This window comes from Salmo salar, unplaced genomic scaffold, assembly GCF_905237065.1.
Source record: "Salmo salar unplaced genomic scaffold, Ssal_v3.1, whole genome shotgun sequence".
In the NCBI taxonomy this organism is placed as follows: domain Eukaryota; kingdom Metazoa; phylum Chordata; class Actinopteri; order Salmoniformes; family Salmonidae; genus Salmo; species Salmo salar.
The window spans coordinates 741665-756581 of record NW_025550064.1 but is presented as its reverse complement, the minus strand read 5'-3'; the positions used below and the strand labels follow the sequence as shown (position 1 = coordinate 756581).

General features: G+C 43.5%; 1 long non-coding RNA gene across 1 annotated transcript; it reads left to right on the top strand.

The window, feature by feature from the left end:
- Nucleotides 1–1858: 1858 nt before the first annotated feature.
- LOC123739082 (uncharacterized) lies at nucleotides 1859–13455 on the top strand. The gene is made up of 3 exons (XR_006767616.1): nucleotides 1859–1913; nucleotides 3049–3165; nucleotides 13387–13455. It is a non-coding gene; the product is annotated as an uncharacterized lncRNA (long non-coding RNA).
- Nucleotides 13456–14917: the final 1462 nt, after the last annotated feature.

Genomic DNA, 14917 nt, shown 5'->3' with positions numbered 1-14917 from the left:
ACCTTTATTTAACTTGGCAAGTCAGTTAATAACAAATTCTTATTTACAATAATGGCCTACCGGGGAACACAGTGGGTTAACTGCCTTGTTCAGGGGCAGAACGACAGATCTTTACCTTGTCAGCTCTGGGATTCAATCCTGCAACCTAACGGTTACTGCCCCAACACTCTAACCACTAGGCTACCTGCCGCTCCAACGCTCTAACCACTAGGCTACCTGCCGCCCCAACACTCTAACCACTAGGCTACCTGCCGCCCCAACGCTCTAACCACTAGGCTACCTGCCGCACCAACACTCTAACCACTAGGCTACCTGCCGCCCCAACGCTCTAACCACTAGGCTACCTGCCGCCCCAACGCTCTAACCACTAGGCTACCTGCCGCCCCAACGCTCTAACCACTAGGCTACCTGCCGCCCCAACGCTCTAACCACTAGGCTACCTGCCGCCCCAACACTCTAACCACTAGGCTACCTGCCGCTCCAACGCTCTAACCACTAGGCTACCTGCCGCCCCAACGCTCTAACCACTAGGCTACCTGCCGCCCCAACGCTCTAACCACTAGGCTACCTGCCGCCCCAACACTCTAACCACTAGGCTACCTGCCGCTCCAACACTCTAACCACTAGGCTACCTGCCGCTCCAACGCTCTAACCACTAGGCTACCTGCCGCCCCAATGCTCTAACCACTAGGCTACCTGCCACCCCAACACTCTAACCACTAGGCTACCTGCCGCCCCAACACTCTAACCACTAGGCTACCTGCCACCCCAACGCTCTAACCACTAGGCTACATGCCACCCCAACACTCTAACCACTAGGCTACCTGCCGCCCCAACACTCTAACCACTAGGCTACCTGCCACCCCAACGCTCTAACCACTAGGCTACCTGCCGCCCCAACACTCTAACCACTAGGCTACCTGCCGCCCCAACGCTCTAACCACTAGGCTACCTGCCGCCCCAACACTCTATCCACTAGGCTACCTGCCGCCCCAACGCTCTAACCACTGGGCTACCTGCCGCCCCAACGCTCTAACCACTGGGCTACCTGCCGCCCCAACGCTCTAACCACTAGGCTACCTGCCGCCCCAACGCTCTAACCACTGGGCTACCTGCCACCCCAATGCTCTAACCACTAGGCTACCTGCCGCCCCAACGCTCTAAACACTAGGCTACCTGCCGCCCCAATGCTCTAACCACTAGACTACCTGCCGCCACAACGTTCTAACCACTAGGCTACCTGCCACCCCAACGCTCTAACCACTAGACTACCTGCCACCCCAAAATAAGATGTAGGCCTATCAGGGGCTATTAGTTAGTTTTCAGGCATTGTGGGAGGGTTTTGAGTAGTCATTGGGCTAGAAAAAGTAATTGCATTAAATCACCTGACTGTTTGGATGTGTCTGTAAACGGTTTTATTTCTAAGAGATAATGAATAAAATAATTAGTTGTCACTGTGTTAACCACAACCAACATGCTGGATCTCTGTTTAGTTGTCACTGTGTTGACCACAACCAACATGCTGGATCTCTGTTTAGTTGTCACTGTGTTAACCACAACCAACATGCTGGATCTCTGTTTAGTTGTCACTGTGTTAACCACAACCAACATGTTGGATCTCTGTTTAGTTGTCACTGTGTTAACCACAACCAACATGTTGGATCTCTGTTTAGTTGTCACTGTGTTAGCCACAACCAACATGCTGGATCTCTGTTTAGGTGTCACTGTTGACCACAACCAACATGTTGGATCTCTGTTTCTCTGTTTAGGGCTCAGTGCTCTAAAATGAGTCTCTCTGGGGAGATAGAGGAGGTGGTCCCTGCCTCTAAAATGAGTCTCTCTGGGGAGAGAAAGGAGGGGGGGCCCGCCTCTAAAATGAGTGTCTCTGGGGGACATGACACCAAAACTAAGAGGTGAGCTGACAATATTGTTTAAGAATGTATGTTCTAAAATGCTTTTTATTCAGAAATGATTGCTAATGGGGACATTCTATAAAACTGTTCTAGATTTTAGATCTGTATGAAAATATGTTTTTTTCTAAAACGCTATATATCCACCTAGATATCTATATATCCACCTAGATATCTATATATCCACCTAGATATCTGTATATCCACATAGACATCTATATATCCACCTAGATATCTATATATCCACCTAGATATCTATATATCCACCTAGACATCTATATATCCACCTAGATATCTATATATGCACCTAGATATCTATATATCCACCTAGACATCTATATATCCACCTAGATATCTATATATCCACCTAGACATCTATATATTCACCTAGATATCTATATATCCACCTAGGCATCTATATATTCACCTAGATATCTATATATCCACCTAGATATCTATATATCCACCTAGACATCTATATATCCACCTAGATATCTATATATTCACCTAGATATCTATATATCCACCTAGATATCTATATATCCACCTAGATATCTATATATCCACCTAGACATCTATATATCCACCTAGACATCTATATATCTACCTAGATATCTATATATCCACCTAGATATCTATATATCCACCTAGACATCTATATATTCTATATATCCACCTAGACATCTTTATATCCACCTAGACATCTATATATCCACCTAGACATCTATATATCCACCTAGATATCTATATAACCACCTAGATATCTATATATCCACCTAGATATCTATTTATCCATTGTTTAGCAGGAATGGAATATTTGTATCCTGTATATCTGACTGTGATATGTGGTTGTCTCACCTAGATATCTAAAGATGAATTCACTTACAGATGCCATGTTAATTCGACCCAGTTTCTCACGTCGGGAAAATAACAGCAAATGTGCATTTTATGTGGAAATTACCCACTTTAAAAGTCTTTATAAAGCCTTGTAGTGGTTTAATCATTTCTTTAAACAATGAGATAATTTACCAACATTTCTGAAAAGTGATTTATAGCATTTTGTAATGAAACTCTTATGTTTCCCCATCTGAGCTCAGAGTAGATGAGAGATGTAATGTTTGTCTCTGTTGTGTTGAAGCCCAATCAAGCAGGAGAGACCAGCCTCCCCTGTACCCAGCTGTGTGTCCATGAAGAGTGACAAGTCTATGAATGAACCTAATCACTTTAGAGAGGGATACTTTTCTACTGAACAAAGGTAAGAAGAACTCATGGGTCATGGTCAGTGAGTTAAACAACACTGTCTCTAGTCATTTCTCCTCTCCCATTTTCACATTTCTTTTTGTTGTTTTCGTAATCCATAGGCTAATCCTTTTATCCATTTCTATAGTCCTAAAACAATATTAAACAAACACAACGTTCCCTCCCTGTGTGTGTGTGTGTGTGTATGTGTGTGTGTGTGTGTGTGTGTGTGTGTGTGTGTGTTTGTGTGTGTGTGTGTACTCCCTGCACGAGGAGATGTAATCTCATGTGTTGTCCACAGAAACCTACAGAAGGACTATAGTATGTTTAGTCCCCTGAGGTCTTAACCTATAGAAGGACTATAGTATGTTATAGATACTTCAGTCCCCAGAGGTCTTAACCTATAGAAGGACTATCGTATGTTTAGTCCCCTGAGGTCTTAACCTATAGAAGGACTATAGTATGTTATGGATACATCAGTCTCCAGAGGTCTTAACCTATAGAAGAACTATAGTATGTTATGGATACTTCAGTCCCCAGAGGTCTTAACCTATAGAAGGACTATAGTATGTTTAGTCCCAGAGGTCTTAACCTACAGAAGGACTATAGTATGTTTAGTCCCAGAGGTCTTAACCTATAGAAGGACTATAGTATGTTTAGTCCCAGAGGTCTTAACCTACAGAAGGACTATAGTATGTTTAGTCCCAGAGGTCTTAACCTATAGAAGGACTATAGTATGTTGTAGATACTTCAGTCCCCAGAGGTCTTAACCTACAGAAGGAATATAGTATGTTTAGTCCCAGAGGTCTTAACCTATAGAAGGACTATAGTATGTTTAGTCCCCAGAGGTCTTAACCTACAGAAGGACTATAGTATGTTTAGTCCCAGAGGTCTTAACCTATAGAAGGACTATAGTATGTTATAGATACTTCAGTCCCCAGAGGTCTTAACCTATAGAAGGACTATAGTATGTTTAGTCCCCAGAGGTCTTAACCTACAGAAGGACTGTAGTATGTTTAGTCCCAGAGGTCTTAACCTATAGAAGGACTATAGTATGTTATGGATACTTCAGTCCCCAGAGGTCTTAACCTATAGAAGGACTATAGTATGTTATAGATACTTCAGTCCACAGAGGTCTTAACCTATAGAAGGACTATAGTATGTTTAGTCCCAGAGGTCTTAACCTACAGAAGGACTATAGTATGTTATAGATACTTCAGTCCCCAGAGGTCTTAACCTATAGAAGGACTATAGTATGTTTAGTCCTAGAGGTCTTAACCTATAGAAGGACTATAGTATGTTTAGTCCCAGAGGTCTTAACCTATAGAAGGACTATAGTATGTTTAGTCTCCAGAGGTCTTAACCTACAGAAGGACAATAGTATGTTTAGTCCCAGAGGTCTTAACCTATAGAAGGACTATAGTATGTTTAGTCCCAGAGGTCTTAACCTATAGAAGGACTATAGTATGTTATAGATACTTCAGTCCCCAGAGGTCTTAACCTATAGAAGGACTATAGTATGTTTAGTCCCCAGAGGTCTTAACCTACAGAAGGACTATAGTATGTTTAGTCCCAGAGGTCTTAACCTAGAGGACTATAGTATGTTTAGTCCCAGAGGTCTTAACCTATAGAAGGACTATAGTATGTTTAGTCCCAGAGGTCTTAACCTATAGAAGGACTATAGTATGTTTAGTCCCAGAGGTCTTAACCTATTGAAGGACTATAGTATGTTTAGTCCCAGAGGTCTTAACCTATAGAAGGACTATAGTATGTTTAGTCCCAGAGGTCTTAACCTATAGAAGGACTATAGTATGTTATGGATACTTCAGTCCCCAGAGGTCTTAACCTACAGAAGGACTATAGTATGTTTAGTCCTCAGAGGTCTTCACCTAGAGGACTATAGTATGTTTAGTCCCAGAGGTCTTAACCTATAGAAGGACTATAGTATGTTTAGTCCCAGAGGTCTTAACCTTTAGAAGGACTATAGTATGTTTAGTCCCAGAGGTCTTAACCTATAGAAGGACTATAGTATGTTATAGATACTTCAGTCCCCAGAGGTCTTAACCTATAGAAGGACTATAGTATGTTTAGTCCCAGAGGTCTTAACCTATAGAAGGACTATAGTATGTTTAGTCCCAGAGGTCTTAACCTATAGAAGGACTATAGTATGTTTCGTCCCAGAGGTCTTAACCTATAGAAGGACTATAGTATGTTTAGTCCCAGAGGTCTTAACCTACAGAAGGACTATAGTATGTTATAGATACTTCAGTCCACAGAGGTCTTAACCTATAGAAGGACTATAGTATGTTATAGATACTTCAGTCCCCAGAGGTCTTAACCTATAGAAGGACTATAGTATGTTTAGTCCCAGAGGTCTTAACCTATAGAAGGACTATAGTATGTTATAGATACTTCAGTCCCCAGAGGTCTTAACCTATAGAAGGACTATCGTATGTTTAGTCCCAGAGGTCTTAACCTATTGAAGGACTATAGTATGTTTAGTCCCCAGAGGTCTTAACCTACAGAAGGACTATAGTATGTTTAGTCCCAGAGGTCTTAACCTACAGAAGGACTATAGTATGTTATAGATACTTCAGTCCCCAGAGGTCTTAACCTATAGAAGGACTATAGTATGTTTAGTCCCAGAGGTCTTAACCTATAGAAGGACTATAGTATGTTTCGTCCCAGAGGTCTTAACCTATAGAAGGACTATAGTATGTTTAGTCCCAGAGGTCTTAACCTATAGAAGGACTATAGTATGTTTCGTCCCAGAGGTCTTAACCTACAGAAGGACTATAGTATGTTATAGATACTTCAGTCCACAGAGGTCTTAACCTATAGAAGGACTATAGTATGTTTAGTCCCAGAGGTCTTAACCTACAGAAGGACTATAGTATGTTATAGATACTTCAGTCCACAGAGGTCTTAACCTATAGAAGGACTATAGTATGTTATAGATACTTCAGTCCCCAGAGGTCTTAACCTATAGAAGGACTATAGTATGTTTAGTCCCCAGAGGTCTTAACCTATAGAAGGACTATAGTATGTTTAGTCCCCAGAGGCCTTAACCTATAGAAGGACTATAGTATGTTTAGTCCCAGAGGTCTTAACCTATAGAAGGACTATAGTATGTTTAGTCCCCAGAGGTCTTAACCTACAGAAGGACTATAGTATGTTATAGATACTTCAGTCCCCAGAGGTCTTAACCTATAGAAGGACTATAGTATGTTTCGTCCCAGAGGTCTAAACCTATAGAAGGACTATAATATGTTATGGATACTTCAGTCCCCAGAGGTCTTAACCTATAGAAGGACTATAGTATGTTATAGATTCTTCAGTCCCCAGAGGTCTTAACCTATAGAAGGACTATAGTATGTTTAGTCCCAGAGGTCTTAACCTATAGAAGGACTATAGTATGTTATAGATACTTCAGTCCCCAGAGGTCTTAACCTATAGAAGGACTATAGTATGTTATGGATACTTCAGTCCCCAGAGGTCTTAACCTATAGAAGGACTATAGTATGTTTCGTCCCAGAGGTCTTAACCTACAGAAGGACTATAGTATGTTTTTGTTAAAGGTCATACTTTGGCTATTGGAGCCAAATGTACTTCTTGTTCGTTGACGGAAAAGGTTACTAGCTCACTATTGTCCAAACCAGTTGTGTTAGACCTGTTTATTATATAGTAATGGTTTTAAATCAGTTATATCTACGGCACTTGAAATATCCACCCCTCCGAACTTGTTTATTTTCCAATACCTAATATATTGGACATGTGTTACATGGCAATGTTTTACAATAATTATAGATACTGCAGTTGAGTTATGCTTGCCCTGTCTCCCAAATAGTTGTACAGGTTCCATTACTGTATTTGACCACTAGGAGGAGACATTGCCCACAGTAGCCCTCACCCTGAGGACCATTTACATTACATTTAAGTCATTTAGCAGAGGCTCTTATCCAGAGCGACTTACAAATTGGTGCATTCACCTTATGATATCCAGTGGAACAACCACTTTACAATAGTGCATCTAAATCTTTTAAGAGGGGTGGGGGGGTGGGGTTAGGAGGATTACTTTATCCTATCCTAGGTATTCCTTAAAGAGGTGGGGTTTCAGGTGTCTCCGGAAGGTGGTGATTGACTCCGCTGTCCTGGCGTCGTGAGGGAGCTTGTTCCACCATTGGGGTGCCAGAGAAGCGAACAGTTTTGACTGGGCTGAGCCGGAACTGTGCTTCCTCAGAGGTAGGGAGGCGAGCAGGCCAGAGGTGTATAGGCTACCACACCCTCTCTCATTAGCGCCACCAGCTGAAGAGAGTTTCTCCCTAATTGTCTTCCCCATGCCCTACATGAACTTGTCCATTCCCTTTGTGTGATTATTCTGAGGAAGGCCATTGAAAGCTGAAACATTAAATCTTTCTAAACTTTTTCTTTTCAACAATTGAATGTTTTTGGTTGCACCTCTATTCACGTTGGTTGAGCCAAATTAGACGGTAGCCTACATGTAGCAAAACAGAACTCAACTGATTGAACATGAAATGTATGTCAATATGTTTGAAAGAGGCTTATAGCTGCTGTTTAATGCAGTCATCTCAGGTTTTCATTTTAAGCATCATTTTATATGTCGCTTGTTTGTATAAATTGCAAAGACATTGACAACTTTGTTGTGAATTTATCGGTGGTCAGAGAGACTGATAAACCATGTGATTCTATGTTTAGTTGAGATCTTCTGTGTATAAAGTCACGCGGGAGGGTAAAAAAGCATCTAACGACTCACTCAGCTGTTCTACGAGTGGTCTGAGGCAGGTGTTAGATTACGAGCATTTTCCAAGTGCAACGTTATTAATGGTTTTGGGAAACAGCTCTTTTACGAATTCCATACGGGTGACTGTTATCAGCACCTCACAACCCCAAGCTGAACATCCCCCACAACCAGAGCCTGATCGTCAAGGGGGAACCATAAACCTGCCTCTCCAACTCTCCCTGACCTGAGTGTTTTAACTCCTGAGAGTCTAGGGGAACCATAAACCTGCCTCTCCAACTCTCCCTGACCTGAGTGTGTTAACTCCTGAGAGTCTAGGGGGGAACCATAAACCTGCCTCTCCATCTCTCCCTGACCTGAGTGTTTTAACTCCTGAGAGTCTAGGGGGGGAACCATAAACCTGCCTCTCCAACTCTCCCTGACCTGAGTGTGTTAACTCCTGAGAGTCTAGGGGGGGAACCATAAACCTGCCTCTCCATCTCTCCCTGACCTGAATGTGTTAACTCCTGAGAGTCTAGGGGGGAACCATAAACCTGCCTCTCCATCTCTCCCTGACCTGAATGTGTTAACTCCTGAGAGTCTAGGGGGGGAACCATAAACCTGCCTCTCCAACTCTCCCTGACCTGAGTGTGTTAACTCCTGAGAGTCTAGGGGGGAACCATAAACCTGCCTCTCCATCTCTCCCTGACCTGAATGTGTTAACTCCTGAGAGTCTAGGGGGGAACCATAAACCTGCCTCTCCAACTCTCCCTGACCTGAGTGTTTTAACTCCTGAGAGTCTAGGGGGAACCATAAACCTGCCTCTCCATCTCTCCCTGACCTGAGTGTCTTAACTCCTGAGAGTCTAGGGGGGAACCATAAACCTGCCTCTCCAACTCTCCCTGACCTGAGTGTTTTAACTCCTGAGAGTCTAGGGGGAACCATAAACCTGCCTCTCCATCGCTCCCTGACCTGAGTGTCTTAACTCCTGAGAGTCTAGGGGGGAACCATAAACCTGCCTCTCCAACTCTCCCTGACCTGAGTGTGTTAACTCCTGAGAGTCTAGAGGGAACCATAAACCTGCCTCTCCTACTCTCCCTGACTTGAGTGTGTTAACTCCTGAGAGTCTAGGGGGGAACCATAAACCTGCCTCTCCAACTCTCCCTGACCTGAGTGTGTTAACCTGTTAGGGCTAGGGGGCAGTATTGACACGGCTGGATAAAAAACGTACCCGATTTAATCTGGTTACTACTCCTGCCCAGTAACTAGAATATGCATATCATTATTGGTTTTGGATAGAAAACACCCTAAAGTTTCTAAAACTGTTTGAATGGTGTCTGTGAGTATAACAGAACTCAAATGGCAGGTCAAAACCTGAGAAGATTCTGTACAGGAAGTACCCTGTCTGACAATTTCTTGAACTTCTTTGCCATCTCTATCAATTACAAAGGATCTCTGCTATAACGTAACACTTCCTACGGCTCACATGGTCTCTCAGAAGGCGGCAAAAAGCTGAATCGTGGCTTTGCAGGCTCTGGCTGAAACAAAGTAGCGCGTTTGGGTAGTGGCTGGTTACAGTACTGTGAGACTCAGGCTCGTGCCCGCGTCGACCGAAAGCTTTCTTTTCCTTTGTCTGTTTACCTAAAAGGATATTCCCGGTCGGAATATTATCGCTTTTTTACGAGAAAAATTGCCTAAAAATGGATTTTAAACAGCGGTTGACATGCTTCGAAGTACGGTAATGGAATATTTAGATTTTTTTTGTCACGAATTGCGCCATGCTCGTAACCCTGATTTACCATTTCGGATAGTTTCTGGAACGCACGAACAAAACGCCACTATTCGGATATAACGATGGATTATTTGGGACCAAACCAACATTTGTTATTGAAGTAGCATTCCTGGGAGTGCATTCTGACGAAGACAACAAAAGGTAATCAAACTTTTGTAATAGTAAATCTGATTTTGGTGAAGGCTAAACTTGGTGGGTGTCTAAATAGCTAGCCCGTGATGGCTGGGCTATGTACTTAGAATATTGCAAAATGTGCTTTCACCCAAAAGCTATTTTAAAATCGGACATATCGAGTGCATAGAGGAGTTCTGTATCTATAATTCTTAAAATAATTGTTATGCTTTTTGTGAACGTTTATCGTGAGTAATTTAGTAAATTGTTATTAATTCCCCGGAAGTTTGCGGGGGGTATGCTAGTTCTGAACGTCACATGCCAATGTAAAAAGCTGGTTTTTGATATAAATATGAACTTGATTGAACAAAACATGCATGTATTGTATAACATAATGTCCTAGGGTTGTCATCTGATGAAGATCATCAAAGGTTAGTGCTGCATTTAGCTGTGGTTTGGGTTTTTGTGACATTATATGCTAGCTTGAAAAATGGGTGTCTGATTATTTCTGGCTGGGTACTCTGCCAACATAATCTAATGTTTTGCTTTCGTTGTAAAGCCTTTTTGAAATCGGACAGTGTGGTTAGATTAACGAGAGTCTTGTCTTTAAATAGCTGTAAAATAGTCATATGTTTGAGAAATTGAAGTAATAGCATTTCTAAGGTATTTGAAAATCGCGCCACTGGATTAGACTGGCTGTTGCGTAGGTGGGACGAATTCGTCCCGCCTAGCCCAGAGAGGTTAACTCCTGAGAGTCTAGGGGGAACCATAAACCTGCCTCTACAACTCTCCCTGACCTGAGTGTGTTAACTCCTGAGAGTCTAGGGGAACCATAAACCTGCCTCTCCAACTCTCCCTGACCTGAGTGTGTTAACTCCTGAGAGTCTAGGGGGGAACCATAAACCTGCCTCTCCAACTCTCCCTGACCTGAGTGTGTTAACTCCTGAGAGTCTAGGGGGAACCATAAACCTGCCTCTCCAACTCTCCCTGACCTGAGTGTGTTAACTCCTGAGAGTCTAGGGGGAACCATAAACCTGCCTCTCCAACTCTCCCTGACCTGAGTGTGTTAACTCCTGAGAGTCTAGGGGGGAACCATAAACCTGCCTCTCCAACTCTCCCTGACCTGAGTGTGTTAACTCCTGAGAGTCTAGGGGGGAACCATAAACCTGCCTCTCCAACTCTCCCTGACCTGAGTGTGTTAACTCCCGAGTGTCACGGATTTCGTCGTGTTGAGGTCCTGACCAACCTACAATAACAATGAACCCTTCTACTGGCCAGGACGTGACAGTACCACCCCCTAAAGGTGCTAACCCCGGAAGCACCTCAAGAAGAACAAAAACCCAAACAACAACAAAAAAAATCCCCCTAAACTAAAGGGAGGGAAGGGAGGGTGGCTGCCGTCACCGACGGCACTGTGCTACACCCCCCCTCCCCAACCCACCTATATCCGGAGGTGGCTCCGGTTCTGGCCGTTCCAGGCAGTCGGGCCACTCGGGCTGGGCCGGAGGGCAGTCGGGCCACTCTGGCAGACCCGGAGGGCAGTCGGGCCACTCTGGCAGACCCGGAGGGCAGTCGGGCCACTCTGGCAGACCCGGAGGGCAGTCGGGGCACTCGGGCAGATCCGGGCAGTCTGGCCGCTCGGCCAGATCCGGGCAGTCTGGCCGCTCTGGCGACTCCGGACTGACGGGCAGCTCTGGCGACTCCGGACTGACGGGCAGCTCTGGCGACTCCGGACTGACGGGCAGCTCTGGCGACTCCGGACTGACGGGCAGCTCTGGCGACTCCGGACTGACGGGCAGCTCTGGCGACTCCGGACTGACGGGCAGCTCTGGCGACTCCTGACTGACGGGCAGCTCTGGCGACTCTTGACTGACGGGCAGCTCTGGCGACTCTTGACTGAAGGGCAGCTCTGGCAACTTTAGACTGGCGAGGCTGGGTTTACGCACTAGATGCCTTGTGCGTGGGGCTGGTACTGGACGTGCCAGCCTGGAGACACGCACCTCCATGCTAGTGCGGGGAGCTTGCCTGGGGCTCCATTCTTGCCCCGCAAAACTGCCCTTGTGACCCCCCCAAAAAATTATTGGGGCTGCCTCTCGAGTTTACTAAACTCTTCCATAGCCCTGGAAACGCTCCTTCTTATCTCTGCCCGCGTCCATCCTTCCTCCTCGATCCTCTGCTGCTTGGTCCTGGTTTGGTGGGAGATTCTGTCACGGATTTCGTTGTGTTGAGGAAAGGAGGACCAACATGCAGCGGGTATGTGGATACTCATTCTTTTAATTGGAAAAAAACGAAAGGCATCCACAGGAAAAAACAAAAACAATAAACAATACTCACAACGGCAACAGTGTGGCAGGCTCAAACAAACGCAGTGCACACAAACAATCTCCCACAAAAGACACATACAAACACACCCTAAACCTGCCTCTAAAACTCTCCCTGACCTGAGTGTGTTAACTCCTGAGAGTCTAGGGGTGAACCATAAACCTGCCTCTCCAACTCTACCTGACCTGAGTGTGTTAACTCCTGAGAGTCTAGGGGAACCATAAACCTGCCTCTCCAACTCTCCCTGACCTGAGTGTGTTAACTCCTGAGAGTCTAGGGGGGAACCATAAACCTGCCTCTCCAACTCTCCCTGACCTGAGTGTGTTAACTCCTGAGAGTCTAGGGGGGGAACCATAAACCTGCCTCTCCAACTCTCCCTGACCTGAGTGTTTTAACTCCTGAGAGTCTAGGGGGGAACCATAAACCTGCCTCTCCATCTCTCCCTGACCTGAGTGTGTTAACTCCTGAGAGACTAGGGGGGAACCATAAACCTGCCAGAACATCTGCTAAATGACAAAAGTGTCAAATGTAAATGTTTTACAAACAGATCACATATACATTTCTTGAATATTTTTTTAAATATATATATATTGATGTCACAAATGTATCATTTGTACATATCTTTATTAAAAATGTAGTACTATGTTATATTTGACTGTGTATAATCTAGCAGTACTACTGATTTCACTGAGAGTGAGGCAGATATATACTATTACTGTGTTAAACCTAGCAGTACTACTGATTTCTCTGAGAGTGAGGCAGATATATATTATTACTGTGTTAAACCTAGCAGTACTACTGATTTCTCTGAGAGGCAGATATATATTATTACTGTTTTAAACCCAGCAGTACTACTGATTTCTCTGAGAGTGAGGCAGATATATATTATTACTGTGTTAAACTTAGCAGTACTACTGATTTCTCTGAGAGGCAGATATATATTATTACTGTATTAAACCTAGCAGTACTACTGATTTCTCTGAGAGTGAGGCAGATATATAGCATTTAGCAAAAAACATTATTTGTCTCTCTGAAATGAAACCATCAAGTGATAGATTTTAAACAAATACATGTCTGTCATTGAACAACCCCATGCCATGATTAGATAGTGAAAAACACAACAATCTCTTTCATAATTTCTTTAAACAATAAAGGCAAATTACAAACGTTTCTGTAAAGTGAAATGTAGCGTTTTGGAATAAAACTCTTCTTATGTTTCCCATCTGAGATCAGAGTAGATGAGAGATGTAATGTTTGTCTCTGTTGTGTTGAAGACCAATCAAGCAGGAGAGACCAGCCTCCCCTGTACCCAGCTGTGTGTCCATGAAGAGTGAGCAGTCTATGGCGCCTCCTATATCCTTTAGAGAGGGAGACTTTTCTACTGAACAAAGGTAAGAAGAACTCATGGGTCATGGTCAGTGTGTTAAACAACACTGTCTCTAGTCATTTCTCCTACTTTAGTCCATTTTCATAGTCCTAAAACAGTGTGTGTGTGTGTGTGTGTGTACTGTAATCTCATGTTTTGTCCACAGAAACCAACAGGAGAGATCAGAGTCAGAGATTCTCAGTGGTCAGTCTTCCCAGAGTCATCAAACAGACCTGGACTCTATATTCAGTGTATGTGATCCTGTTATGAACATTTGATTTTGTTTACCTCAAGTAAAGTTGATCTGTCAATTATTCATTAATGTGTTAATGAGAAAGCATTTCTTCTCTTGCTTAACTTATTTACATGATTTATTTCAGATGCTTGAAGAGAAAATGATGACATTTGTGAAGAACGAGCTGAAGATGTTCAAGAGGATTCTTAGTCCAGAACTCCCAGAAGGCTTTGAGAGTCAGAAGCAGGATAAGGAAGTGGTGGACGCTGAAGATGAGAAGCAGGAGAGCAGTGCCAGAGAGGGGGCTCTGAAGATCACACTGCACGTCCTGAGGAAAATGAACCAGAAGGAGCTTGCTGACACACTGGAGAAATGTAAGATCTGTCTGCCTCATGTTGAATGCTGTTTTATAACATTTAAAAGCTGTAGCTAAAGTACAGCTAAAGTAGCTGTGTAACTCAATGATATTGTAGCAGCCTTAACACAACACCTTGTGACCTCATCAAGTAGCAGCAGGGATGTGTTGTGGTGATTCATTTAGAGAGACAGAGAGAGACAACATTAATAATACCATCAATAATACCAATAATAATATAATCAGTCACACCAGTCTGGAATGCATTATGAAAACATTTACACATTTATACAGTCAGTTAAGAGAATAAATGATTATAATTTAAAATGTTATAACAGTCCTACAATACTGTAGTTATTAAAACAGACGTAATATTAATATCCTCTGTGTTATTTCTAGATTCAGATGAGCTTGCTGTGATTTGCCAACGTGAACTCAAATCTAATCTAAAGAAGAAGTTTCAATGTGTATTTGAGGGGATCGCTAAACAAGGAAACCCAACACTTCTCAATAAGATCTACACAGAGCTCTACATCACAGAGGGTGGAACAGGAGAGGTCAATAATGAACATGAGCTGAGACAGATTGAGACAACAACCAGGAAACAAGCAAGACCAGAGACTGCAATCAAATGTAACGACATCTTCAAACCCTTAACTGGACAAGACAAACTCATCAGAACTGTGCTGACAAAGGGAGTCGCTGGCATTGGAAAAACAGTCTCTGTGCAGAAGTTCATTCTGGACTGGGCTGAAGGAAAAGCAAATCAGGATGTCCAATTTGTATTTTCATTCCCTTTCCGGGAGCTGAATTTGATGAAAGGGGAAAATACTTTCATTGAACTTCTCA